We start from the raw sequence: 24,492 nt of genomic DNA, 5'->3' as shown, positions 1-24,492 counted from the left end.
GTATGACCCTGAAAACAAGGAGCAGTCAAAAGAGCAGAGGCACAGTGGTTCTCCTCATCCAAAGAAGTTGAGGGGGGCAAAATTCAGCCACTAAGGTGATGACATATAGAGAAAAAGAAGTAGGCAAGAAGCACTCAGCTCACCAAATAGCTACTAATACATTTTGTGTTATTTTTTGTATTAGTAGCTATTTGGTGAGCTGAGTGCTTCTTGCCTACTTCTTTTTCTCTATATGCAATTGACTTGGTAGGCCTTGCACCCTCACCTTCTGACTTATTCCCTTCATAATCATAGCTGTGCAGCACTGTCTCTTTTTGTACTAAGGTGATGGCGTCTGTGTTCTGGGATAAGGAGGGCGTGCTGCTAGTGGACTACCTTCAAAAAGGTTCCACCGTTAATATAAGGTATTACATTGAACTTTTCAACCAATTGAAAGCAGGACTGAAGGCCAAAAGGCGCGACAAGCTGTCCAAAGGAATCTTGTTCCTGTAAGACAACGCCTCTGCTCACACTGCACAAGCGACCACGGCAAAACTGGCTGAGCTGGGCTTCCAGTTGGTTGACCACCCACCTTATTCACCAAATCTAGCTCCCTCCAACTATCATCTGTTTCTAAAGCTGAAGAAACACATCAAGGTACTAAATTTAACACCATTTCTGATGCTATGGCTGCTACGAATGCCTGGTATGAGGCACAACTGGAATCTTTCTTTTTGCTAGGCTTACAGAACCAGGAATACCGATGTAAGAAGTGTGTTGTCATCAGTGGAGAGTATGTGGAATAAATGTAAAGTTTCATCATCCTATTTCATTTCTTTCTGGGTAAAGCCAAAGACTTATCAGCAGCCCCTCGTACTAAAACTAACAAGACAAAATTTTGAAACAGTTTGACTTTTTTTATTATAGAAAACAAACTTTATATTTCAATAAAATTTTAATGTTTAAAAAAACAAAACAAAAACATTTTAGCATCATCATTCCAGTGGACCGTAACATATGGTACTTGCACCTTGCATTCTGTGGGGAGAAAAAAAAATAAATTAAAAAATATTGCACAATGCTGTATACTATAAAGGCATCTTTACACAAGCCAACTAACTGAAGCTACAAAAGGTCCCACCCCCAATTCACTATTGTTAATGGTCACTGTGTAATTACACAGCCACAATTTGCGACCAACTGCATGGGATGATTTGTCAGGTGGGTGAAAGCCTGACAGATGATCCCATGTAAAATTATTCTTAATGTAGCTTTGTGCATTTACTTACTGTTCCATCATCTTCTCCCGGGCCTCCATGGCATCTTTAAGATATTAAAGCACATAAAAAAAAGTTTATATCCTCAGACCTATAGAAAGATGTGTGATCAGGGTTGCCACTAGAAATTTCAGGGCCCCATACTGGCAAAATTTCAGGGCCCCCTTGAGGCTCCACCCCAGCTCCGCCTTCACCCCTGCTCCGCCTGCACCCCACAAATCTTCCATAGTCTCACTGCCACTCTTGGAAAAAATTCACTTCTGCACTACAACCTCAATCACACATTAACCCTTTACACTGAACACCGTATCACACACGCTGCCATCAGATTTAGTTTTGGCCAAATGATTTTTGTAAGCCTAGCTCCACGACAAGGTAGACTCTTTTGGCAGGGCCCTACTCTATTCTAACTTTTTTTTTTCTTTTTAAAACTAACTTCTTTGGTATATATTTATTTTTGGTATATCTGTTTTTTTTTCTTTAAAAGGAAATGTGTCATACAGGTTTTTAACCTAATTGAAACCAAATTCTGATAATGCAGACTTGTGGATTTAGACCTGACAACCCCTTTAAAGGGAATCTGTCACCAGGTTTTTAACACCTAATCTAAGTGAAGCATAACGTAGGGGAAGAGATCCTGATTCCAGCGATTGTCACTTATTGAGCTGCTCAGTGTAGTTTTGATATCACAGGTTCATCAGCAAAAGATTACTACAGGACTACTTGGCATGCTACAGGTAGTCCAGCATATTCATGAGCTCTGTATAACTGCTAGATCTGCAGCAGTGAAAACATTGATTTTAAATCACAATGACAGCAAACAGCTCAGTAAGTGAAATCGCTGGAATCAGGATCTCTGTCTCTACATTATGCTGCTCTCAGATGGGGGAGAAAAAAAAAACCCGCTGACAGATTCACTTTAAGGCTCATTCAGCAGTCGGTGAAAACTGGTCTACACCTGGACAGTGCATGGTCTGGCCATGGGTCTCCTAACCTCAGCAGCTTCATAGCATATATACGAGGAGCCCACACAGGGCTGCCAGCCCCCAGCGGAGCCCACACAGGGCTGCCAGCCCCCAGCGGAGCCCACAGAGGGCTGCCAGCCCCCAGCGGAGCCCACAGAGGGCTGCCAGCCCCCAGCGGAGCCCACAGAGGGCTGCCAGCCCCCAGCGGAGCCCACAGAGGGCTGCCAGCCCCCAGCGGAGCCCACAGAGGGCTGCCAGCCCCCAGCGGAGCCCACAGAGGGCTGCCAGCCCCCAGCGGAGCCCACAGAGGGCTGCCAGCCCCCAGCGGAGCCCACAGAGGGCTGCCAGCCCCCAGCAGAGCCCACAGAGGGTTGCCAGCCCCCACCAGAGCCCACAGAGGGCTGCCAGCCCCCAGCAGAGCCCACAGAGGGCTGCCAGCCCCCAGCAGAGCCCACAGAGGGCTGCCAGCCCCCAGCAGAGCCCACAGAGGGCTGCCAGCCCCCAGCAGAGCCCACAGAGGGCTGCCAGCCCCCAGCAGAGCCCACAGAGGGCTGCCAGCCCCCAGCAGAGCCCACAGAGGGCTGCCAGCCCCCAGCAGAGCCCACAGAGGGCTGCCAGCCCCCAGCAGAGCCCACAGAGGGCTGCCAGCCCCCAGCAGAGCCCACAGAGGGCTGCCAGCCCCCAGCAGAGCCCACAGAGGGCTGCCAGCCCCCAGCAGAGCCCACAGAGGGCTGCCAGCCCCCAGCAGAGCCCACAGAGGGCTGCCAGCCCCCAGCAGAGCCCACAGAGGGCTGCCAGCCCCCAGCAGAGCCCACAGAGGGCTGCCAGCCCCCAGCAGAGCCCACAGAGGGCTGCCAGCCCCCAGCAGAGCCCACAGAGGGCTGCCAGCCCCCAGCAGAGCCCACAGAGGGCTGCCAGCCCCCAGCAGAGCCCACAGAGGGCTGCCAGCCCCCAGCAGAGCCCACAGAGGGCTGCCAGCCCCCAGCAGAGCCCACAGAGGGCTGCCAGCCCCCAGCAGAGCCCACAGAGGGCTGCCAGCCCCCAGCAGAGCCCACAGAGGGCTGCCAGCCCCCAGCAGAGCCCACAGAGGGCTGCCAGCCCCCAGCAGAGCCCACAGAGGGCTGCCAGCACACTGTATTACAGGACATAGAGTGGACCTGTATTACAGTATGGTGCTGTGTATGAGCTGGATGCAGTTGGAAGACAGACACATACATATATACATAGACAACATACGTACGGGATCTTCAAGATTACTCATCTACACAGTGGTAGATGTGGAAGGGCCAGGGGGGAGCCCACAGAGGGCTGCCAGCCCCCAGTAGAGCCCACAGAGGGCTGCCAGCCCCCACCAGAGCCCACAGAGGGCTGCCAGCCCCCACCAGAGCCCACAGAGGGCTGCCAGCCCCCACCAGAGCCCACAGAGGGCTGCCAGCCCCCAGCGGAGCCCACAGAGGGCTGCCAGCCCCCAGCGGAGCCCACACAGGGCTGCCAGCCCCCAGCGGAGCCCACACAGGGCTGCCAGCCCCCAGCGGAGCCCACACAGGGCTGCCAGCCCCCAGCGGAGCCCACACAGGGCTGCCAGCCCCCAGCGGAGCCCACACAGGGCTGCCAGCCCCCAGCGGAGCCCACACAGGGCTGCCAGCCCCCAGCGGAGCCCACACAGGGCTGCCAGCCCCCAGCGGAGCCCACACAGGGCTGCCAGCCCCCAGCGGAGCCCACACAGGGCTGCCAGCCCCCAGCGGAGCCCACACAGGGCTGCCAGCCCCCAGCAGAGCCCCCGGAGGGCTGCCAGCCCCCAGCGGAGCCCCCGGAGGGCTGCCAGCCCCCAGCGGAGCCCCCGGAGGGCTGCCAGCCCCCAGCGGAGCCCCCGGAGGGCTGCCAGCCCCCAGCGGAGCCCCCGGAGGGCTGCCAGCCCCCAGCGGAGCCCCCGGAGGGCTGCCAGCCCCCAGCGGAGCCCCCGGAGGGCTGCCAGCCCCCAGCGGAGCCCCCGGAGGGCTGCCAGCCCCCAGCGGAGCCCCCGGAGGGCTGCCAGCCCCCAGCGGAGCCCCCGGAGGGCTGCCAGCCCCCAGCGGAGCCCCCGGAGGGCTGCCAGCCCCCAGCGGAGCCCCCGGAGGGCTGCCAGCCCCCAGCGGAGCCCCCGGAGGGCTGCCAGCCCCCAGCGGAGCCCCCGGAGGGCTGCCAGTCCCCAGCGGAGCCCACACAGGGCTGCCAGCCCCCAGCAGAGCCCAAAGAGGGCTGCCAGCCCCCAGCAGAGCCCAAAGAGGGCTGCCAGCCCCCAGCAGAGCCCAAAGAGGGCTGCCAGCCCCCAGCAGAGCCCACAGAGGGCTGCCAGCCCCCAGCAGAGCCCACAGAGGGCTGCCAGCCCCCAGCAGAGCCCACAGAGGGCTGCCAGCCCCCAGCAGAGCCCACAGAGGGCTGCCAGCCCCCAGCAGAGCCCACAGAGGGCTGCCAGCCCCCAGCAGAGCCCACAGAGGGCTGCCAGCCCCCAGCAGAGCCCACAGAGGGCTGCCAGCCCCCAGCAGAGCCCACAGAGGGCTGCCAGCCCCCAGCAGAGCCCACAGAGGGCTGCCAGCCCCCAGCAGAGCCCACAGAGGGCTGCCAGCCCCCAGCAGAGCCCACAGAGGGCTGCCAGCCCCCAGCAGAGCCCACAGAGGGCTGCCAGCCCCCAGCAGAGCCCACAGAGGGCTGCCAGCCCCCAGCAGAGCCCACAGAGGGCTGCCAGCCCCCAGCAGAGCCCACACAGGGCTGCCAGCCCCCAGCAAAGCCCACACAGGGCTGCCAGCCCCCACCGGAGCCCCCAGAGGGCTGCCAGCCCCCACCGGAGCCCCCAGAGGGCTGCCAGCCCCCACCGGAGCCCCCAGAGGGCTGCCAGCCCCCACCGGAGCCCCCAGAGGGCTGCCAGCCCCCACCGGAGCCCCCAGAGGGCTGCCAGCCCCCACCGGAGCCCCCAGAGGGCTGCCAGCCCCCACCGGAGCCCCCAGAGGGCTGCCAGCCCCCACCGGAGCCCCCAGAGGGCTGCCAGCCCCCAGCAGAGCCCACAGAGGGCTGCCAGCCCCCAGCAGAGCCCACAGAGGGCTGCCAGCCCCCAGCAGAGCCCACAGAGGGCTGCCAGCCCCCAGCAGAGCCCACAGAGGGCTGCCAGCCCCCAGCAGAGCCCACAGAGGGCTGCCAGCCCCCAGCAGAGCCCACAGAGGGCTGCCAGCCCCCAGCGGAGCCCACAGAGGGCTGCCAGCCCCCAGCGGAGCCCACAGAGGGCTGCCAGCCCCCAGCGGAGCCCACAGAGGGCTGCCAGCCCCCAGCGGAGCCCCCAGAGGGCTGCCAGCCCCCAGCGGAGCCCCCAGAGGGCTGCCAGCCCCCAGCGGAGCCCCCAGAGGGCTGCCAGCCCCCAGCGGAGCCCCCAGAGGGCTGCCAGCCCCCAGCGGAGCCCCCAGAGGGCTGCCAGCCCCCAGCGGAGCCCCCAGAGGGCTGCCAGCCCCCAGCGGAGCCCACAGAGGGCTGCCAGCCCCCAGCGGAGCCCACAGAGGGCTGCCAGCCCCCAGCGGAGCCCACAGAGGGCTGCCAGCCCCCAGCGGAGCCCACGGAGGGCTGCCAGCCCCCAGCGGAGCCCCCGGAGGGCTGCCAGCCCCCAGCGGAGCCCCCGGAGGGCTGCCAGCCCCCAGCGGAGCCCCCGGAGGGCTGCCAGCCCCCAGCGGAGCCCCCGGAGGGCTGCCAGCCCCCAGCGGAGCCCCCGGAGGGCTGCCAGCCCCCAGCGGAGCCCCCGGAGGGCTGCCAGCCCCCAGCGGAGCCCCCGGAGGGCTGCCAGCCCCCAGCGGAGCCCCCGGAGGGCTGCCAGCCCCCAGCGGAGCCCCCGGAGGGCTGCCAGCCCCCACCGGAGCCCCCGGAGGGCTGCCAGCCCCCACCGGAGCCCCCGGAGGGCTGCCAGCCCCCACCGGAGCCCCCGGAGGGCTGCCAGTCCCCACCGGAGCCACCGGAAGGCTGCCAGTCCCCACCGGAGCCCACGGAGGGCTGCCAGTCCCCACCGGAGCCCACGGAGGGCTGCCAGCTCCCACCGGAGCCCACGGAGGGCTGCCAGCTCCCACCGGAGCCCACGGAGGGCTGCCAGCTCCCACCGGAGCCCACGGAGGGCTGCCAGCCCCCACCGGAGCCCACGGAGGGCTGCCAGCCCCCACCGGAGCCCACACAGGGCTGCCAGCCCCCACCGGAGCCCACACAGGGCTGCCAGCCCCCACCGGAGCCCACACAGGGCTGCCAGCCCCCACCGGAGCCCACACAGGGCTGCCAGCCCCCACCGGAGCCCACACAGGGCTGCCAGCCCCCACCGGAGCCCACAGAGGGCTGCCAGCACACTGTATTACAGGACATAGAGTGGACCTGTATTACAGTATGGTGCTGTGTATGAGCTGGATGCAGTTGGAAGACAGACACATACATATATACATAGACAACATACGTACGGGATCTTCAAGATTACTCATCTACACAGTGGTACCAGAAGATGGAAGGCGTCCGTCGATGGTAATGTCAGCACTACCTGCATTGCTTGGATACCTAATTGAAAGAAACAAATAGGCAAAACATTCTGTTTTACAATTGGGGAAGATACAGGGGCATACACATACTGGAGGGGGCTGCACACACTGCCCCACACTCTGGCAGGGCCAGGGGGGAGCCCACAGAGGGCTGCCAGCCCCCGGCGGAGCCCACAGAGGGCTGCCAGCCCCCGGCGGAGCCCACAGAGGGCTGCCAGCCCCCGGCGGAGCCCACAGAGGGCTGCCAGCCCCCGGCGGAGCCCACAGAGGGCTGCCAGCCCCCGGCGGAGCCCACAGAGGGCTGCCAGCCCCCAGCAGAGCCACCGGAGGGCTGCCAGTCCCCAGCAGAGCCCCCGGAGGGCTGCCAGCCCCCAGCAGAGCCCACACAGGGCTGCCAGCCCCCAGCAGAGCCCACACAGGGCTGCCAGCCCCCAGCAGAGCCCAAAGAGGGCTGCCAGCCCCCAGCAGAGCCCACACAGGGCTGCCAGCCCCCAGCAAAGCCCACACAGGGCTGCCAGCCCCCAGCAGAGCCCAAAGAGGGCTGCCAGCCCCCAGCAAAGCCCACACAGGGCTGCCAGCCCCCAGCAAAGCCCACACAGGGCTGCCAGCCCCCAGCAAAGCCCACACAGGGCTGCCAGCCCCCAGCAAAGCCCACACAGGGCTGCCAGCCCCCAGCAAAGCCCACACAGGGCTGCCAGCCCCCAGCAAAGCCCACACAGGGCTGCCAGCCCCCAGCAAAGCCCACACAGGGCTGCCAGCCCCCAGCAAAGCCCACACAGGGCTGCCAGCCCCCAGCAAAGCCCACACAGGGCTGCCAGCCCCCAGCAAAGCCCACACAGGGCTGCCAGCCCCCAGCAAAGCCCACACAGGGCTGCCAGCCCCCAGCAAAGCCCACACAGGGCTGCCAGCCCCCAGCAAAGCCCACACAGGGCTGCCAGCCCCCAGCAAAGCCCACACAGGGCTGCCAGCCCCCAGCAAAGCCCACACAGGGCTGCCAGCCCCCAGCAAAGCCCACACAGGGCTGCCAGCCCCCAGCAAAGCCCACACAGGGCTGCCAGCCCCCAGCAAAGCCCACACAGGGCTGCCAGCCCCCAGCAAAGCCCACACAGGGCTGCCAGCCCCCAGCAAAGCCCACACAGGGCTGCCAGCCCCCAGCAAAGCCCACACAGGGCTGCCAGCCCCCAGCAAAGCCCACACAGGGCTGCCAGCCCCCAGCAAAGCCCACACAGGGCTGCCAGCCCCCAGCAAAGCCCACACAGGGCTGCCAGCCCCCAGCAAAGCCCACACAGGGCTGCCAGCCCCCAGCAAAGCCCACACAGGGCTGCCAGCCCCCAGCAAAGCCCACACAGGGCTGCCAGCCCCCAGCAAAGCCCACACAGGGCTGCCAGCCCCCAGCAGAGCCCACACAGGGCTGCCAGCCCCCAGCAAAGCCCACACAGGGCTGCCAGCCCCCAGCAAAGCCCACACAGGGCTGCCAGCCCCCAGCGGAGCCCACACAGGGCTGCCAGCCCCCAGCGGAGCCCACACAGGGCTGCCAGCCCCCAGCGGAGCCCACACAGGGCTGCCAGCCCCCAGCGGAGCCCACACAGGGCTGCCAGCCCCCAGCGGAGCCCACACAGGGCTGCCAGCCCCCAGCGGAGCCCACACAGGGCTGCCAGCCCCCACCGGAGCCCACACAGGGCTGCCAGCCCCCACCGGAGCCCAAAGAGGGCTGCCAGCCCCCACCGGAGCCCAAAGAGGGCTGCCAGCCCCCGGCAGAGCCCACAGAGGGCTGCCAGCCCCCGGCAGAGCCCACAGAGGGCTGCCAGCCCCCGGCAGAGCCCACAGAGGGCTGCCAGCCCCCGGCAGAGCCCACAGAGGGCTGCCAGCCCCCGGCAGAGCCCACAGAGGGCTGCCAGCCCCCGGCAGAGCCCACAGAGGGCTGCCAGCCCCCGGCAGAGCCCACAGAGGGCTGCCAGCCCCCGGCAGAGCCCACAGAGGGCTGCCAGCCCCCGGCAGAGCCCACAGAGGGCTGCCAGCCCCCGGCAGAGCCCACAGAGGGCTGCCAGCCCCCGGCAGAGCCCACAGAGGGCTGCCAGCCCCCGGCAGAGCCCACAGAGGGCTGCCAGCCCCCGGCAGAGCCCACAGAGGGCTGCCAGCCCCCGGCAGAGCCCACAGAGGGCTGCCAGCCCCCGGCAGAGCCCACAGAGGGCTGCCAGCCCCCGGCAGAGCCCACAGAGGGCTGCCAGCCCCCGGCAGAGCCCACAGAGGGCTGCCAGCCCCCGGCAGAGCCCACAGAGGGCTGCCAGCCCCCGGCAGAGCCCACAGAGGGCTGCCAGCCCCCGGCAGAGCCCACAGAGGGCTGCCAGCCCCCGGCAGAGCCCACAGAGGGCTGCCAGCCCCCGGCAGAGCCCACAGAGGGCTGCCAGCCCCCGGCAGAGCCCACAGAGGGCTGCCAGCCCCCGGCAGAGCCCACAGAGGGCTGCCAGCCCCCGGCAGAGCCCACAGAGGGCTGCCAGCCCCCGGCAGAGCCCACAGAGGGCTGCCAGCCCCCGGCAGAGCCCACAGAGGGCTGCCAGCCCCCGGCAGAGCCCACAGAGGGCTGCCAGCCCCCGGCAGAGCCCACAGAGGGCTGCCAGCCCCCGGCAGAGCCCACAGAGGGCTGCCAGCCCCCGGCAGAGCCCACAGAGGGCTGCCAGCCCCCGGCAGAGCCCACAGAGGGCTGCCAGCCCCCGGCAGAGCCCACAGAGGGCTGCCAGCCCCCGGCAGAGCCCACAGAGGGCTGCCAGCCCCCGGCAGAGCCCACAGAGGGCTGCCAGCCCCCGGCAGAGCCCACAGAGGGCTGCCAGCCCCCGGCAGAGCCCACAGAGGGCTGCCAGCCCCCGGCAGAGCCCACAGAGGGCTGCCAGCCCCCGGCAGAGCCCACAGAGGGCTGCCAGCCCCCGGCAGAGCCCACAGAGGGCTGCCAGCCCCCGGCAGAGCCCACAGAGGGCTGCCAGCCCCCGGCAGAGCCCACAGAGGGCTGCCAGCCCCCGGCAGAGCCCACAGAGGGCTGCCAGCCCCCGGCAGAGCCCACAGAGGGCTGCCAGCCCCCGGCAGAGCCCACAGAGGGCTGCCAGCCCCCGGCAGAGCCCACAGAGGGCTGCCAGCCCCCGGCAGAGCCCACAGAGGGCTGCCAGCCCCCGGCAGAGCCCACAGAGGGCTGCCAGCCCCCGGCAGAGCCCACAGAGGGCTGCCAGCCCCCGGCAGAGCCCACAGAGGGCTGCCAGCCCCCGGCAGAGCCCACAGAGGGCTGCCAGCCCCCGGCAGAGCCCACAGAGGGCTGCCAGCCCCCGGCAGAGCCCACAGAGGGCTGCCAGCCCCCGGCAGAGCCCACAGAGGGCTGCCAGCCCCCGGCAGAGCCCACAGAGGGCTGCCAGCCCCCGGCAGAGCCCACAGAGGGCTGCCAGCCCCCGGCAGAGCCCACAGAGGGCTGCCAGCCCCCGGCAGAGCCCACAGAGGGCTGCCAGCCCCCGGCAGAGCCCACAGAGGGCTGCCAGCCCCCGGCAGAGCCCACAGAGGGCTGCCAGCCCCCGGCAGAGCCCACAGAGGGCTGCCAGCCCCCGGCAGAGCCCACAGAGGGCTGCCAGCCCCCGGCAGAGCCCACAGAGGGCTGCCAGCCCCCGGCAGAGCCCACAGAGGGCTGCCAGCCCCCGGCAGAGCCCACAGAGGGCTGCCAGCCCCCGGCAGAGCCCACAGAGGGCTGCCAGCCCCCGGCAGAGCCCACAGAGGGCTGCCAGCCCCCGGCAGAGCCCACAGAGGGCTGCCAGCCCCCGGCAGAGCCCACAGAGGGCTGCCAGCCCCCGGCAGAGCCCACAGAGGGCTGCCAGCCCCCGGCAGAGCCCACAGAGGGCTGCCAGCCCCCGGCAGAGCCCACAGAGGGCTGCCAGCCCCCGGCAGAGCCCACAGAGGGCTGCCAGCCCCCGGCAGAGCCCACAGAGGGCTGCCAGCCCCCGGCAGAGCCCACAGAGGGCTGCCAGCCCCCGGCAGAGCCCACAGAGGGCTGCCAGCCCCCGGCAGAGCCCACAGAGGGCTGCCAGCCCCCGGCAGAGCCCACAGAGGGCTGCCAGCCCCCGGCAGAGCCCACAGAGGGCTGCCAGCCCCCGGCAGAGCCCACAGAGGGCTGCCAGCCCCCGGCAGAGCCCACAGAGGGCTGCCAGCCCCCGGCAGAGCCCACAGAGGGCTGCCAGCCCCCGGCAGAGCCCACAGAGGGCTGCCAGCCCCCGGCAGAGCCCACAGAGGGCTGCCAGCCCCCGGCAGAGCCCACAGAGGGCTGCCAGCCCCCGGCAGAGCCCACAGAGGGCTGCCAGCCCCCGGCAGAGCCCACAGAGGGCTGCCAGCCCCCGGCAGAGCCCACAGAGGGCTGCCAGCCCCCGGCAGAGCCCACAGAGGGCTGCCAGCCCCCGGCAGAGCCCACAGAGGGCTGCCAGCCCCCGGCAGAGCCCACAGAGGGCTGCCAGCCCCCGGCAGAGCCCACAGAGGGCTGCCAGCCCCCGGCAGAGCCCACAGAGGGCTGCCAGCCCCCGGCAGAGCCCACAGAGGGCTGCCAGCCCCCGGCAGAGCCCACAGAGGGCTGCCAGCCCCCGGCAGAGCCCACAGAGGGCTGCCAGCCCCCGGCAGAGCCCACAGAGGGCTGCCAGCCCCCGGCAGAGCCCACAGAGGGCTGCCAGCCCCCGGCAGAGCCCACAGAGGGCTGCCAGCCCCCGGCAGAGCCCACAGAGGGCTGCCAGCCCCCGGCAGAGCCCACAGAGGGCTGCCAGCCCCCGGCAGAGCCCACAGAGGGCTGCCAGCCCCCGGCAGAGCCCACAGAGGGCTGCCAGCCCCCGGCAGAGCCCACAGAGGGCTGCCAGCCCCCGGCAGAGCCCACAGAGGGCTGCCAGCCCCCGGCAGAGCCCACAGAGGGCTGCCAGCCCCCGGCAGAGCCCACAGAGGGCTGCCAGCCCCCGGCAGAGCCCACAGAGGGCTGCCAGCCCCCGGCAGAGCCCACAGAGGGCTGCCAGCCCCCGGCAGAGCCCACAGAGGGCTGCCAGCCCCCGGCAGAGCCCACAGAGGGCTGCCAGCCCCCGGCAGAGCCCACAGAGGGCTGCCAGCCCCCGGCAGAGCCCACAGAGGGCTGCCAGCCCCCGGCAGAGCCCACAGAGGGCTGCCAGCCCCCGGCAGAGCCCACAGAGGGCTGCCAGCCCCCGGCAGAGCCCACAGAGGGCTGCCAGCCCCCGGCAGAGCCCACAGAGGGCTGCCAGCCCCCGGCAGAGCCCACAGAGGGCTGCCAGCCCCCGGCAGAGCCCACAGAGGGCTGCCAGCCCCCGGCAGAGCCCACAGAGGGCTGCCAGCCCCCGGCAGAGCCCACAGAGGGCTGCCAGCCCCCGGCAGAGCCCACAGAGGGCTGCCAGCCCCCGGCAGAGCCCACAGAGGGCTGCCAGCCCCCGGCAGAGCCCACAGAGGGCTGCCAGCCCCCGGCAGAGCCCACAGAGGGCTGCCAGCCCCCGGCAGAGCCCACAGAGGGCTGCCAGCCCCCGGCAGAGCCCACAGAGGGCTGCCAGCCCCCGGCAGAGCCCACAGAGGGCTGCCAGCCCCCGGCAGAGCCCACAGAGGGCTGCCAGCCCCCGGCAGAGCCCACAGAGGGCTGCCAGCCCCCGGCAGAGCCCACAGAGGGCTGCCAGCCCCCGGCAGAGCCCACAGAGGGCTGCCAGCCCCCGGCAGAGCCCACAGAGGGCTGCCAGCCCCCGGCAGAGCCCACAGAGGGCTGCCAGCCCCCGGCAGAGCCCACAGAGGGCTGCCAGCCCCCGGCAGAGCCCACAGAGGGCTGCCAGCCCCCGGCAGAGCCCACAGAGGGCTGCCAGCCCCCGGCAGAGCCCACAGAGGGCTGCCAGCCCCCGGCAGAGCCCACAGAGGGCTGCCAGCCCCCGGCAGAGCCCACAGAGGGCTGCCAGCCCCCGGCAGAGCCCACAGAGGGCTGCCAGCCCCCGGCAGAGCCCACAGAGGGCTGCCAGCCCCCGGCAGAGCCCACAGAGGGCTGCCAGCCCCCGGCAGAGCCCACAGAGGGCTGCCAGCCCCCGGCAGAGCCCACAGAGGGCTGCCAGCCCCCGGCAGAGCCCACAGAGGGCTGCCAGCCCCCGGCAGAGCCCACAGAGGGCTGCCAGCCCCCGGCAGAGCCCACAGAGGGCTGCCAGCCCCCGGCAGAGCCCACAGAGGGCTGCCAGCCCCCGGCAGAGCCCACAGAGGGCTGCCAGCCCCCGGCAGAGCCCACAGAGGGCTGCCAGCCCCCGGCAGAGCCCACAGAGGGCTGCCAGCCCCCGGCAGAGCCCACAGAGGGCTGCCAGCCCCCGGCAGAGCCCACAGAGGGCTGCCAGCCCCCGGCAGAGCCCACAGAGGGCTGCCAGCCCCCGGCAGAGCCCACAGAGGGCTGCCAGCCCCCGGCAGAGCCCACAGAGGGCTGCCAGCCCCCGGCAGAGCCCACAGAGGGCTGCCAGCCCCCGGCAGAGCCCACAGAGGGCTGCCAGCCCCCGGCAGAGCCCACAGAGGGCTGCCAGCCCCCGGCAGAGCCCACAGAGGGCTGCCAGCCCCCGGCAGAGCCCACAGAGGGCTGCCAGCCCCCAGCAGAGCCCCCAGAGGGCTGCCAGCACACTGTATTACAGGACATAGAGTGGACCTGTATTACAGTATGGTGCTGTGTATGAGCTGGATGCAGTTGGAAGACAGACACAGCGGAGCCCACACAGGGCTGCCAGCCCCCAGCGGAGCCCACACAGGGCTGCCAGCCCCCAGCGGAGCCCACACAGGGCTGCCAGCCCCCAGCGGAGCCCACACAGGGCTGCCAGCCCCCAGCGGAGCCCACACAGGGCTGCCAGCCCCCAGCGGAGCCCACACAGGGCTGCCAGCCCCCAGCGGAGCCCACACAGGGCTGCCAGCCCCCAGCGGAGCCCACACAGGGCTGCCAGCCCCCAGCGGAGCCCACAGAGGGCTGCCAGCCCCCAGCGGAGCCCACACAGGGCTGCCAGCCCCCAGCGGAGCCCACAGAGGGCTGCCAGCCCCCAGCGGAGCCCACAGAGGGCTGCCAGCCCCCAGCGGAGCCCCCGGAGGGCTGCCAGCCCCCAGCGGAGCCCCCGGAGGGCTGCCAGCCCCCAGCGGAGCCCCCGGAGGGCTGCCAGCCCCCAGCGGAGCCCCCGGAGGGCTGCCAGCCCCCAGCGGAGCCCCCGGAGGGCTGCCAGCCCCCAGCGGAGCCCCCGGAGGGCTGCCAGCCCCCAGCGGAGCCCCCGGAGGGCTGCCAGCCCCCAGCGGAGCCCCCGGAGGGCTGCCAGCCCCCAGCGGAGCCCCCGGAGGGCTGCCAGCCCCCAGCGGAGCCCCCGGAGGGCTGCCAGCCCCCAGCGGAGCCCCCGGAGGGCTGCCAGCCCCCAGCGGAGCCCCCGGAGGGCTGCCAGCCCCCAGCAGAGCCCACACAGGGCTGCCAGCCCCCAGCAGAGCCCACACAGGGCTGCCAGCACACTGTATTACAGGACATAGAGTGGACCTGTATTACAGTATGGTGCTGTGTATGAGCTGGATGCAGTTGGAAGACAGACACAGCGGAGCCCACACAGGGCTGCCAGCCCCCAGCGGAGCCCACAGAGGGCTGCCAGCCCCCAGTAGAGCCCACAGAGGGCTGCCAGTCCCCACCAGAGCCCACAGAGGGCTGCCAGCCCCCACCGGAGCCCACAGAAGGCTGCCAGCCCCCACCGGAGCCCACAGAAGGCTGCCAGCCTCCACCGGAGCCCACAGAGGGCTGCCAGCCCCCAACGGAGCCCCCAGAGGGCTGCCAGCCCCCACCGGAGCCCCCAGAGGGCTGCCAGCCCCCACCGGAGCCCCCAGAGGGCTGCCAGCCCCCAGCAGAGCCCCCAGAGGGCTGCCAGCCCCCAGCAGAGCCCCCAGAGGGCTGCCAGCCCCCAGCAGAGCCCCCAGAGGGCTGCCAGCCCCCAGCAGAGCCCCCAGAGGGCTGCCAGCCCCCAGCAGAGCCCCCAGAGGGCTGCCAGCCCCCAGCAGAGCCCCCAGAGGGCTGCCAGCCCCCAGCAGAGCCCCCAGAGGGCTGCCAGCCCCCAGCAGAGCCCCCAGAGGGCTGCCAGCCCCCAGCAGAGCCCCCAGAGGGCTGCCAGCCCCCAGCAGAGCCCCCAGAGGGCTGCCAGCCCCCAGCAGAGCCCCCAGAGGGCTGCCAGCCCCCAGCAGAGCCCCCAGAGGGCTGCCAGCCCCCAGCAGAGCCCCCAGAGGGCTGCCAGCCCCCAGCAGAGCCCCCAGAGGGCTGCCAGCCCCCAGCAGAGCCCCCAGAGGGCTGCCAGCCCCCAGCAGAGCCCCCAGAGGGCTGCCAGCCCCCAGCAGAGCCCCCAGAGGGCTGCCAGCCCCCAGCAGAGCCCCCAGAGGGCTGCCAGCCCCCAGCAGAGCCCCCAGAGGGCTGCCAGCCCCCAGCAGAGCCCCCAGAGGGCTGCCAGCCCCCAGCAGAGCCCCCAGAGGGCTGCCAGCCCCCAGCAGAGCCCCCAGAGGGCTGCCAGCCCCCAGCAGAGCCCCCAGAGGGCTGCCAGCCCCCAGCAGAGCCCCCAGAGGGCTGCCAGCCCCCAGCAGAGCCCCCAGAGGGCTGCCAGCCCCCAGCAGAGCCCCCAGAGGGCTGCCAGCCCCCAGCAGAGCCCCCAGAGGGCTGCCAGCCCCCAGCAGAGCCCCCAGAGGGCTGCCAGCCCCCAGCAGAGCCCCCAGAGGGCTGCCAGCCCCCAGCTGAGCCCCCAGAGGGCTGCCAGCCCCCAGCTGAGCCCACACAGGGCTGCCAGCCCCCAGCAGAGCCCACAGAGGGCTGCCAGCACACTGTATTACAGGACATAGAGTGGACCTGTATTACAGTATGGTGCTGTGTATGAGCTGGATGCAGTTGGAAGACAGACACATACATATATACATAGACAACATACGTACGGGATCTTCAAGATTACTCATCTACACAGTGGTACCAGAAGATGGAAGGCGTCCGTCGATGGTAATGTCAGCACTACCTGCATTGCTTGGATACCTAATTGAAAGAAACAAATAGGCAAAACATTCTGTTTTACAATTGGGGAAGATACAGGGGCATACACATACTGGAGGGGGCTGCACACACTGCCCCACACTCTGGCAGGGCCAGGGGGGAGCCCACAGAGGGCTGCCAGCCCCCGGCAGAGCCCACAGAGGGCTGCCAGCCCCCGGCAGAGCCCACAGAGGGCTGCCAGCCCCCGGCAGAGCCCACACAGGGCTGCCAGCCCCCACCGGAGCCCACACAGGGCTGCCAGCCCCCACCGGAGCCCACAGAGGGCTGCCAGCCCCCACCGGAGCCCACAGAGGGCTGCCAGCCCCCACCGGAGCCCACAGAGGGCTGCCAGCCCCCACCGGAGCCCACAGAGGGCTGCCAGCCCCCACCGGAGCCCACAGAGGGCTGCCAGCCCCCACCGGAGCCCACAGAGGGCTGCCAGCCCCCACAGAGGGCTGCCAGCCCCCACCGGAGCCCACAGAGGGCTGCCAGCCCCCAGCAGAGCCCACAGAGGGCTGCCAGCCCCCAGCAGAGCCCACAGAGGGCTGCCAGCCCCCAGCAGAGCCCACAGAGGGCTGCCAGCCCCCAGCAGAGCCCACAGAGGGCTGCCAGCCCCCACCGGAGCCCCCAGAGGGCTGCCAGCCCCCACCGGAGCCCCCAGAGGGCTGCCAGCCCCCACCGGAGCCCCCAGAGGGCTGCCAGCCCCCAGCAGAGCCCCCAGAGGGCTGCCAGCCCCCAGCAGAGCCCCCAGAGGGCTGCCAGCCCCCAGCAGAGCCCCCAGAGGGCTGCCAGCCCCCAGCAGAGCCCCCAGAGGGCTGCCAGCCCCCAGCAGAGCCCCCAGAGGGCTGCCAGCCCCCAGCAGAGCCCCCAGAGGGCTGCCAGCCCCCAGCAGAGCCCCCAGAGGGCTGCCAGCCCCCAGCAGAGCCCCCAGAGGGCTGCCAGCCCCCAGCAGAGCCCCCAGAGGGCTGCCAGCCCCCAGCAGAGCCCCCAGAGGGCTGCCAGCCCCCAGCAGAGCCCCCAGAGGGCTGCCAGCCCCCAGCAGAGCCCCCAGAGGGCTGCCAGCCCCCAGCAGAGCCCCCAGAGGGCTGCCAGCCCCCAGCAGAGCCCCCAGAGGGCTGCCAGCCCCCAGCAGAGCCCACACAGGGCTGCCAGCCCCCAGCAGAGCCCACACAGGGCTGCCAGCCCCCAGCAGAGCCCACACAGGGCTGCCAGCCCCCAGCAGAGCCCACACAGGGCTGCCAGCCCCCAGCAGAGCCCACACAGGGCTGCCAGCCCCCACCAGAGCCCACACAGGGCTGCCAGCCCCCACCAGAGCCCACACAGGGCTGCCAGCCCCCACCAGAGCCCACACAGGGCTGCCAGCCCCCACCAGAGCCCACACAGGGCTGCCAGCCCCCACCAGAGCCCACACAGGGCTGCCAGCCCCCACCGGAGCCCACACAGGGCTGCCAGCCCCCACCGGAGCCCACAGAGGGCTGCCAGCCCCCACCGGAGCCCACAGAGGGCTGCCAGCCCCCACCGGAGCCCACAGAGGGCTGCCAGCCCCCACCGGAGCCCACAGAGGGCTGCCAGCCCCCACCGGAGCCCACACAGGGCTGCCAGCCCCCACCGAAGCCCACACAGGGCTGCCAGCCCCCACCGGAGCCCACAGAGGGCTGCCAGCCCCCACCGGAGCCCACAGAGGGCTGCCAGCCCCCACCGGAGCCCACACAGGGCTGCCAGCCCCCACCGAAGCCCACACAGGGCTGCCAGCCCCCACCGGAGCCCACACAGGGCTGCCAGCCCCCACCGGAGCCCACACAGGGCTGCCAGCCCCCACCGGAGCCCACACAGGGCTGCCAGCCCCCACCGGAGCCCACACAGGGCTGCCAGCCCCCAGCAGAGCCCACAGAGGGCTGCCAGCCCCCAGAGGGCTGCCAGCCCCCAGCGGAGCCCACAGAGGGCTGCCAGCCCCCAGCGGAGCCCACAGAGGGCTGCCAGCCCCCAGCGGAGCCCACAGAGGGCTGCCAGCCCCCAGCGGAGCCCACAGAGGGCTGCCAGCCCCCAGCGGAGCCCACAGAGGGCTGCCAGCCCCCAGCGGAGCCCACAGAGGGCTGCCAGCCCCCACCGGAGCCCACAGAGGGCTGCCAGCCCCCACCGGAGCCCACAGAGGGCTGCCAGCCCCCACCGGAGCCCACAGAGGGCTGCCAGCCCCCACCGGAGCCCACACAGGGCTGCCAGCCCCCACCGGAGCCCACACAGGGCTGCCAGCCCCCACCGGAGCCCACACAGGGCTGCCAGCCCCCAGCAGAGCCCACACAGGGCTGCCAGCCCCCAGCAGAGCCCACAGAGGGCTGCCAGCCCCCAGAGGGCTGCCAGCCCCCAGCGGAGCCCACAGAGGGCTGCCAGCCCCCAGCGGAGCCCACAGAGGGCTGCCAGCCCCCGGCGGAGCCCACAGAGGGCTGCCAGCCCCCGGCGGAGCCCACAGAGGGCTGCCAGCCCCCGGCGGAGCCCACAGAGGGCTGCCAGCCCCCGGCGGAGCCCACAGAGGGCTGCCAGCCCCCGGCGGAGCCCCCAGAGGGCTGCCAGCCCCCGGCGGAGCCCCCAGAGGGCTGCCAGCCCCCGGCGGAGCCCCCAGAGGGCTGCCAGCCCCCGGCGGAGCCCCCAGAGGGCTGCCAGCCCCCGGCGGAGCCCCCAGAGGGCTGCCAGCCCCCGGCGGAGCCCCCAGAGGGCTGCCAGCCCCCGGCGGAGCCCCCAGAGGGCTGCCAGCCCCCGGCGGAGCCCACAGAGGGCTGCCAGCCCCCGGCGGAGCCCACAGAGGGCTGCCAGCCCCCGGCGGAGCCCACAGAGGGCTGCCAGCCCCCGGCGGAGCCCCCAGAGGGCTGCCAGCCCCCTGCGGAGCCCACAGAGGGCTGCCAGCCCCCTGCGGAGCCCACAGAGGGCTGCCAGCCCCCAGCGGAGCCCACAGAGGGCTGCCAGCCCCCAGCGGAGCCCACAGAGGGCTGCCAGCCCCCAGCGGAGCCCACAGAGGGCTGCCAGCCCCCAGCGAAGCCCACAGAGGGCTGCCAGCCCCCAGCGGAGCCCACAGAGGGCTGCCAGCCCCCAGCGGAGCCCACAGAGGGCTGTCAGCACACTGTATTACAGGACATAGAGTGGACCTGTATTACAGTACGGTGCTGTGTATGAGCTGGATGCAGTTGGAAGACAGACACATACATATATACATAGACAACATACGTACGGGATCTTCAAGATTACTCGTCTACACAGTGGTACCAGAAGATGGAAGGCGTCCGTCGATCGTAATGTCAGCACTACCTGCATTGCTTGGATACCTAATTGAAAAAAAAATAAATAGTCAAAACATTCTGTTTTACAATTGGGGAAGATACAGGGGCATACACATACTGGAGGGGGTTACACACACTGCCCCACTCTCAGACAGGGCTGCGCAGAGGGGTCGGGCAGAGCGCAGAGGGGTCGGGCAGAGCGCAGAGGGGTCGGGCAGAGCGCAGAGGGGTCGGGCAGAGCGCAGAGGGGTCGGGCAGAGCGCAGAGGGGTCGGGCAGAGCGCAGAGGGGTCGGGCAGAGCGCAGAGGGGTCGGGCAGAGCGCAGAGGGGTCGGGCAGAGCGCAGAGGGGTCGGGCAGAGCGCAGAGGGGTCGGGCAGAGCGCAGAGGGGTCGGGCAGAGCGCAGAGGGGTCGGGCAGAGCGCAGAGGGGTCGGGCAGAGCGCAGAGGGGTCGGGCAGAGCGCAGAGGGGTCGGGCAGAGCGCAGAGGGGTCGGGCAGAGCGCAGAGGGGTCTGGCGGGGCAGAGCGCAGAGGGGTCTGGCGGGGCAGAGCGCAGAGGGGTCTGGCGGCGCAGAGCGCAGAGGGGTCTGGCGGCGCAGAGCGCAGAGGGGTCTGGCGGCGCAGAGCGCAGAGGGGTCTGGCGGCGCAGAGCGCAGAGGGGTCTGGCGGCGCAGAGCGCAGAGGGGTCTGGCGGCGCAGAGCGCAGAGGGGTCTGGCGGCGCAGAGCGCAGAGGGGTCTGGCGGCGCAGAGCGCAGAGGGGTCTGGCGGCGCAGAGCGCAGAGGGGTCTGGCGGCGCAGAGCGCAGAGGGGTCTGGCGGCGCAGAGCGCAGAGGGGTCTGGCGGCGCAGAGCGCAGAGGGGTCTGGCGGCGCAGAGCGCAGAGGGGTCTGGCGGCGCAGAGCGCAGAGGGGTCTGGCGGCGCAGAGCGCAGAGGGGTCTGGCGGCGCAGAGCGCAGAGGGGTCTGGCGGCGCAGAGCGCAGAGGGGTCTGGCGGCGCAGAGCGCAGAGGGGTCTGGCGGCGCAGAGCGCAGAGGGGTCTGGCGGCGCAGAGCGCAGAGGGGTCTGGCGGCGCAGAGCGCAGAGGGGTCTGGCGGCGCAGAGCGCAGAGGGGTCTGGCGGCGCAGAGCGCAGAGGGGTCTGGCGGCGCAGAGCGCAGAGGGGTCTGGCGGCGCAGAGCGCAGAGGGGTCTGGCGGCGCAGAGCGCAGAGGGGTCTGGCGGCGCAGAGCGCAGAGGGGTCTGGCGGCGCAGAGCGCAGAGGGGTCTGGCGGCGCAGAGCGCAGAGGGGTCTGGCGGCGCAGAGCGCAGAGGGGTCTGGCGGCGCAGAGCGCAGAGGGGTCTGGCGGCGCAGAGCGCAGAGGGGTCTGGCGGCGCAGAGCGCAGAGGGGTCTGGCGGCGCAGAGCGCAGAGGGGTCTGGCGGCGCAGAGCGCAGAGGGGTCTGGCGGCGCAGAGCGCAGAGGGGTCTGGCGGCGCAGAGCGCAGAGGGGTCTGGCGGCGCAGAGCGCAGAGGGGTCTGGCGGCGCAGAGCGCAGAGGGGTCTGGCGGCGCAGAGCGCAGAGGGGTCTGGCGGCGCAGAGCGCAGAGGGGTCTGGCGGCGCAGAGCGCAGAGGGGTCTGGCGGCGCAGAGCGCAGAGGGGTCTGGCGGCGCAGAGCGCAGAGGGGTCTGGCGGCGCAGAGCGCAGAGGGGTCTGGCGGCGCAGAGCGCAGAGGGGTCTGGCGGCGCAGAGCGCAGAGGGGTCTGGCGGCGCAGAGGGGTCTGGCGGCGCAGAGGGGTCTGGCGGCGCAGAGGGGTCTGGCGGCGCAGAGGGGTCTGGCGGCGCAGAGGGGTCTGGCGGCGCAGAGCGCAGAGGGGTCTGGCGGCGCAGAGCGCAGAGGGGTCTGGCGGCGCAGAGCGCAGAGGGGTCTGGCGGCGCAGAGCGCAGAGGGGTCTGGCGGCGCAGAGCGCAGAGGGGTCTGGCGGCGCAGAGCGCAGAGGGGTCTGGCGGCGCAGAGCGCAGAGGGGTCTGGCGGCGCAGAGGGGTCTGGCGGCGCAGAGCGCAGAGGGGTCTGGCGGCGCAGAGCGCAGAGGGGTCTGGCGGCGCAGAGCGCAGAGGGGTCTGGCGGCGCAGAGCGCAGAGGGGTCTGGCGGCGCAGAGCGCAGAGGGGTCTGGCGGCGCAGAGCGCAGAGGGGTCTGGCGGCGCAGAGCGCAGAGGGGTCTGGCGGCGCAGAGCGCAGAGGGGTCTGGCGGCGCAGAGCGCAGAGGGGTCTGGCGGCGCACAGGCAGAGGGGTCTGGCGGCAGGCAGCCCGTGCCCGTACATATATACCGGTGGCAGGCAGCCCGTACATATATACCGGCGGCAGGCAGGCAGCCCGTACATATCTACCGGCGGCAGGCAGCCCGTATATATATTCCGGCCGCAGGCAGCCCGTGCCCGTACATATATACCGGCAGCAGGCAGCCCGTACATATATACCGGCGGCAGGCAGCCCGTATATATATTCCGGCCGCAGGCAGCCCGTGCCCGTACATATATACCGGCAGCAGGCAGCCCGTACATATATACCGGCGGCAGGCAGCCCATACATATATACCGGCGGCAGGCAGCCCGTACATATCTACCGGCGGCAGGCAGCCCGTACATATATACCGGCAGCAGGCAGCCCGTGCCCGTACATATATACCGGCAGCAGGCAGCCCGTACATATATACCGGCGGCAAGCAGCCCGTCCCCGCGCACCGGCATCAGGCACCCCGTAAGCATACACACATAATACTCACCCCACCACCGCCGATTTTGAAAAGTGGCGCGCTCTGCGATGACTTCCGTTTTGTACTGCGCAGGGCAGCGCATGCGCAGTACAAACCTCTCCGAACACTTGTGGCTGAGCAGCGTCTAACGTGAGGGGAGGGAGCGTAGTCTGACGTCGTCAGTGACGACGTCAGACTCGGCCGGCCCCTCTGCCTCGTCGGGTGGTGCCCGGAGAAGATGAGGGGAGGAGTGGGACCTGGGGGTGGAGTGGAGCCGGGGTAAAAGACTTGAGGGGGCGGAGTGGGGCTGGGAAAAGGCGTGGAGGAGCGGACTCGAGCGTGTATACAGACGAGGAGGGGGCGGAGTGGAGATGCAGGGCACCCGGCTTCATAAAGAATACAGTGATTTCCCCGGATCTCCCCTCCCCCCTCCTCGCAGTGCCTGACATACTATGTACAGCAGACTGGCATTTAGACGGGAGGAGGGGGCGGAGTGGAGATGCGGGCACAGAGCTTAATAAAGAATTCAGTGATTTCCCCGGACCTCCCCTCCCCCACTCTTCACGTGCCTGACACTATATTACATACAGCAGTACCGGTTGTAATGACTTGATGACGGCCATAGGTCCTGCACACTGACGTCATCCACGTGACATCCGTGTGCACGGACCTGATCAATAACCGTACGTGCGGCTACGCTCCCGTGAGCGATACTGTTGCGCGGCGAAAAAACCGTACGTGCGGACGCGCTCCCGTTCACCGCAGCGCCTGATTTTAGAGCTGTTAGGAGATTTACGGCGTGAAAACTACATTTTTTTTTTTTTTTTGGCGCACTTTTTTGGCGCTGGACTGACTGGCTAATCGACGCTTCCCAGCATATTCCGTTAGCCCCTTCTAACGGAGCCAGTCGCTCCCGTGAGCGATACTGTTGCACGGCGAAAAAAAACGTACGTGCGGACGCGCTCCCGTTCACCGCAGCGCCTCCCGTGAGCGATACTGTCGCGCGGCGAAAAAACCGTACGTGCGGACGCGCTCCCGTTCACCGCAGCGCCTGATTTTAGAACTGCTAGGAGATTTACGGCGTGAAAACGAAATTTTTTTATTTTTTTTGGCGCACTTTTTTGGCGCTGGACTGACTGGCTAATCGACGCTTCCCAGCATATTCCGTTAGCCCCTTCTAACGGAGCCAGTCGCTCCCGTGAGCGATACTGTTGCGCGGCGAAAAAAACGTACGTGCGGACGCGCTCCCGTTCACCGCAGCGCCTGATTTTAGAACTGCTAGGAGATTTACGGCGTGAAAACGAAATTTTTTTATTTTTTTTGGCGCACTTTTTTGGCGCTGGACTGACTGGCTAATCGACGCTTCCCAGCATATTCCGTTAGCCCCTTCTAACGGAGCCAGTCGCTCCCGTGAGCGATACTGTTGCACGGCGAAAAAAAACGTACGTGCGGACGCGCTCCCGTTCACCGCAGCGCCTCCCGTGAGCGATACTGTCGCGCGGCGAAAAAACCGTACGTGCGGACGCGCTCCCGTTCACCGCAGCGCCTGATTTTAGAACTGCTAGGAGATTTACGGCGTGAAAACGAAATTTTTTTATTTTTTTTGGCGCACTTTTTTGGCGCTGGACTGACTGGCTAATCGACGCTTCCCAGCATATTCCGTTAGCCCCTTCTAACGGAGCCAGTCGCTCCCGTGAGCGATACTGTTGCGCGGCGAAAAAACCGTACGTGCGGACGCGCTCCCGTTCACCGCAGCGCCTGATTTTAGAACTGCTAGGAGATTTACGGCGTGAAAACGAAATTTTTTTATTTTTTTTGGCGCACTTTTTTGGCGCTGGACTGACTGGCTAATCGACGCTTCCCAGCATATTCCGTTAGCCCCTTCTAACGGAGCCAGTCGCTCCCGTGAGCGATACTGTTGCACGGCGAAAAAAAACGTACGTGCGGACGCGCTCCCGTTCACCGCAGCGCCTCCCGTGAGCGATACTGTCGCGCGGCGAAAAAACCGTACGTGCGGACGCGCTCCCGTTCACCGCAGCGCCTGATTTTAGAACTGCTAGGAGATTTACGGCGTGAAAACGAAATTTTTTTATTTTTTTTGGCGCACTTTTTTGGCGCTGGACTGACTGGCTAATCGACGCTTCCCAGCATATTCCGTTAGCCCCTTCTAACGGAGCCAGTCGCTCCCGTGAGCGATACTGTTGCGCGGCGAAAAAACCGTACGTGCGGACGCGCTCCCGTTCACCGCAGCGCCTGATTTTAGCCCTGCGAGGAGATTTACGGCGTCAAAAGGCAATTTTTTTTTTTTTTTTGGCGCACTTTTTTGGCGCCGGAAAGACTGGCTAATCGGCGCCTGCCCGGCGTATTCCGTTAGCCAGTTCAGGGGCGACGTGGAACGGCACTGCCATCTGCTGGTCGTGCGCAGCATGACAGCTTCCCGACTGGGTGGACGGCGTCGCCACCTGGCCACCGGTCGCGGAATGACAACTGCAGAACTGGCTAATGGCTCTCACGGATCACCTTTTTCGGAAAATCGCGCATCGTCGCAGAGACGCGAGCGAGGCGTCGTTTCGTCCGGCCGGTCGCGGCGGACGCGGCGGTGGGTGCCCCGAGCGAGGCGGCGCGACGCGGCGGGCGCGGCGGGCCGAAAACGCGCCGCGGCGAGGGCGAGCGGAAATGCGCGAAAGCGCGCCCCCGCTGCCCCC

General features: G+C 68.9%; 1 long non-coding RNA gene across 1 annotated transcript; it reads right to left on the bottom strand.

Moving 5' to 3' along the window:
• Positions 1 to 875: 875 nt before the first annotated feature.
• On the bottom strand, positions 876 to 21,923 carry LOC142301720 (uncharacterized). Its single transcript, XR_012752869.1, has 6 exons — positions 21,818 to 21,923; positions 19,011 to 19,104; positions 15,700 to 15,793; positions 6,679 to 6,772; positions 1,269 to 1,347; positions 876 to 1,017 (listed from the first exon to the last, which is right to left on the bottom strand). It is a non-coding gene; the product is annotated as an uncharacterized LOC142301720 (long non-coding RNA).
• Positions 21,924 to 24,492: the final 2,569 nt, after the last annotated feature.

Source organism: Anomaloglossus baeobatrachus, chromosome 4 (genome assembly GCF_048569485.1).
Source record: "Anomaloglossus baeobatrachus isolate aAnoBae1 chromosome 4, aAnoBae1.hap1, whole genome shotgun sequence".
Taxonomy (NCBI): domain Eukaryota; kingdom Metazoa; phylum Chordata; class Amphibia; order Anura; family Aromobatidae; genus Anomaloglossus; species Anomaloglossus baeobatrachus.
This window is presented reverse-complemented; position numbering and strand designations above follow the sequence as displayed.